A 4,208-nucleotide genomic window follows, 5' to 3' on the forward strand; every position below is an offset into this window, starting at 1 on the left:
TTTTGAAGACCTATAACTTTTTCATTTTTCCGTATAAGCGGTGGTATGAGTGCTCATTTTTTGCGCCGTGATCTTTACTTTCTATTAATACCATATTTGCTGATACAAAACTTTTATTACATTTTTTATGAATTTTTTTTGGAATAAAATGTTATAAAAAAAGCAGCTATTTTGGACTTTTTTTTTTTTTTTTTACCTTCACGCCGTTCACCGTACGGGATCATTTACATTTTATTTTAATAGTACGGATATTTAAGCAGACGGAGATACCAAATATGTATATACATTTTTTTACACATTTTGGGGGTAAAATAGGGAAAATTGGACAATTTACGTTTTTATTGGGGAGGGGGTTATTCAAATTTTTTTACTTTTTTTTTTTTTTACTTTTTTTAATTTTATTTTTACACTCTTATAGTCCCCATAGGGGACTATTTATAGCAACCATTTGATTGCTAATGCTGTTCAGTGCTATGTATAGGACATAGCACTGATCAGGGTTATCGGTCATCTTCTGCTCTGGTCTGCGGGAAGGCAGATCAGAGCAGAAGACTCCCAGAAGACAGCGGAGGCAGGTGAGGGGACCTCCGTCTGCCGTGCAGGATGATCGGATCGCCGCGGCAGCGCTGCGGGCGACCAGATCATCCTGTTAAGTGATCGCGATGCTGCAGATGCCGTGATCTGTATTAATCACGGCATCTGAGGGGTTAATGGCAGACATCCGCGGGATCGCGGGTATGCAAAACGAAAAAAAGGAAAAAATGAAAATGCAAAAATGGAAAAACCCCGGGTCCTTAAGGGGTTAAGCGTACTGTAATGCATTTTTCTGCCCTCATAAATGCATACCACATACCTCCATCTAAGTGGTGTACTATTTTGTACCTGTTAAACTCTCAAGGGCCTAGATACTGTGAAAGTTCAGGCAAAAGTAATCATCAGATGGTGTTTTACGGAAATCCCATTTTAAGTGTAATGTAGCACATTTTTCTGCCCTCATATGTGCATATCACATACCTACATCTAAGTAGTGTACTATTTTGTACCTGTTAATCTGCCAAGGGCCTAGATACTGTGAAAGGCTAGGAAAAATAATCACCAGCTGGTGTTGTACTCAAATACTTTTTTAAGTGTACTGTACCACATTTTTCTGCCCTCATAAGTGCATACCACATATCTACATCTAAGTAGTGTACTATTTTGTACCTGTTAATCTGTCAAGGGCCTAGATACTGTGAAAGGCCAGGCAAAAGTACTCTCCGGCTGATGTACTAAAATACTTTTTTAAACATACTGTAGTGATTTTTTCTGCCCTCATAATTGCATACCACATACCTACATCTAAATAGTGTACTATTTTGTGCCTGTTAATCTGTCAAGGGCCTTGATACTGTGAAAGGCCAGGCAAAAGTACTCACCAGCTGGTGTTGTACTCAAATACTTTTTCAAGCATAATGTAGCGTATTTTTCTACCCTCATAAGTCCATACCACATACCTACACCTAAGTAGTGTACTATTTTGTACCTGTTAATCTGTCATGGGCCTAGATACTGTGAAAGAGCAGCCAAAAGTACACACCTGCTGCTGTTCTAGACAAATACTGTTAAGCGTAGTGGAGCGCATTCTACTGCCCTCATAAGTGCATACAACATACATACATCTAAGTGTTGTACTATTTTGTTCCTGATAAAGTCTTATGGGCCAAGTAACTGTAAAAGGATAGCCAAAAGCACACACCTGCTGCTGTTCTAGACATGTTTTGAGCGTAGTGAAGTATATTGTACTCCCCTCATATACACACTAAATATGTCAGACAGGAAAGTGTCAGGACGTGCACAGAGGAGTGGCAGAGGCCTAAATTCATCAGGCGCAGGCAGAGAACACAGCAGACTAGGGGCGAGTGGCAGCAGGAGTCGCAGCAAGAGGCCTGATCTCCCGGTATAATCTGGCAGTGGTGTCTAGACAAGCAACCCATCTACCGTTATTGATTGGTTAACACGGTCATCCACTTCATCACAAGTGACATCTCATACCCCCTGTCAGACACAACCCTCAGTTGGCATGGCCCGGGAGCAGTCCCTGTCCTCCCATTGCCTCATGCTGTTCCCTCCCCTAAAGAAGTATCTTATGCTGTGGGTTCAGCTCCTCTATTCTATGAGGACTATCTCATAGAGGACAGTCAGCAGCTACTGCCCGGCCAAGAATTGGAGGAGACATCCGCTGCTTCCTCCACTAGGGGGGCAAGTAGTGATGAGGAGAGTGACATGGGAGGTGGTGTTGCCAGCGTTCAGGGTCCTGAAGCAGACATTGTTGAGAAACCTGAGGAGGACATCAATGACGTGGAGAAACTTGTTGATGATGATGAAGCCGATCACAATTGGGAGCCGGGTGCAGAAGGGGCTTCATCATCATCAGGAGAAGAGGATTGCAGGTTGCCCGTGAGGCCGCAGCGGAGCCAGCAAGGTGGTAGCATGGTTGACAGTCAGCATGATTGCAGAAGTGGAAATTTTGGAGCCAAACATGCCCGGGGGAGACCACCTGCTTCGCGGCAGCCTACCTTCCTGGGAGGTAGTGGAACAGGGGTTCCTGGAGATGGCGGCAGTAGCAGTCAATTAGTGCAGACTGTTGGTAGGAAAATCAGCTACTCGGCGGTGTGGCAGTTTTTCATCAAGCATCCAGAGGAGGTTGACATAGCCACATGCAAGATATGTCGGCAGAAGATGAAGAGTTGCCAGGGCCCAATGTTGGCACCACAGCCCTGCGTCAACATATGCTGCGCCACCATAAAGCAGCCTGGGAGAACCATGGCTCCAATGTGGTGGTCCAGCCTGCTGCATCACCCAGTGGCATGCCACTCTATGTTTCAGCCAGCCAAGTCTCCACCACCTCAGCCGAAGGGAGCTGTGTGTCATACCCTTCTCCTCTTTCTCCAGATGCTCCTGCTCCTCCTATTTTGAGTCAGTCATTCCACCAGCAATCCATCGGCAAAGCCATGATCAAGAGACAACAGTATGTGCCCACTCATCCAACAGCGCAGAAGCTGAATATGCTCCTGTCCAAGTTGCTGGTGCTGCAGTCCCTCCCTTTCCAAGTGGGGGATTCTGCACCTTTCAGAGAACTGATGGTTGTCCTGAGCCGAGGTGGAGAGTGCCAAGCTATCATTTCTTTGTGAAGAAGGCAGTACCATCCCTGCACAATTTTGTGGAAGAGAAGGTGGGCCAGTCATTGAGCCTGTCAGTGTTTACCAAAGTGCATGGCAGTGCCGACGTCTGGAGCTGTAACTATGGTCAGGGACAATTCATGTCCTTTACGGCTCACTGGGTGAATGTGGTTCCTGCACAGCCACAACACCAACTTGGACAGGTCACGTTGCTTCCTCCTCCATGATCTCAGGCTGTTGCTCCTGTGACAGTGTGCAACTCCGTCTCCTCATCCTTTACCACGCTGTTCTTCACATGTTTTGCCTTAGCGAACGGAGTCCCACAGGGGAGGAACTACTAAAAGTCATTCATAAAGAAATTGGAGCATGGCTTACTCCATCAAAAATGGAAATGGCAACCATGGTGACCGACAACAGGAAGAACATCTTGTCTGCACTGCGACAATGAAGGCTGAGCCATGCACCCTGCATGGCACACGTGTTCAATCTGGTTGTCAAGCGGTTCCTGAAGTGTTCCCCTCATTTGCAAGACATCATAACAATGGAAAGGAAACTTTGCATGCACTTCAGCCACTCATACACTGCAAAGCACACCCTTCTTAAGCTGCAACGTCAGAACGGTATCCCCCAACATAGTCTGATTTGCGACGTCGCCACACGTTGGAATTCCACCCTCCATATTTTGGACCAACTATACGAATAGAGAAAAGCCATCATCAATTTCTGGATGATCCAAGCAGATAGGAGTACTCCCCTGTGTAACTTCAATGTCAACCAGTTGCAGCTCATACGTGACACCTGCCGTTTGCTCAGGCCCTTTGAGGAAGCTACATTATTAGTCAGTCGCCAGGATTACGTGGTGAACGACGTCATTGCACTGCTTAATTTCCTACAACACGTGCTGGAAACGATGGCTGGTCAGGGCACTGGAGATGTGGCACCTACATCTCAAGGCCAAATGAACCATGTGGGGGCTGAACTGGAGGAGGAGGAGGAGGGGAGGGGCACAGTGGAGCAAAGTTTAGGTTTCGCGAAATGGGCGTTTCTTTT

The sequence above is a fragment of the Hyla sarda genome, chromosome 7, assembly GCF_029499605.1.
Source record: "Hyla sarda isolate aHylSar1 chromosome 7, aHylSar1.hap1, whole genome shotgun sequence".
NCBI lineage: Eukaryota > Metazoa > Chordata > Amphibia > Anura > Hylidae > Hyla > Hyla sarda.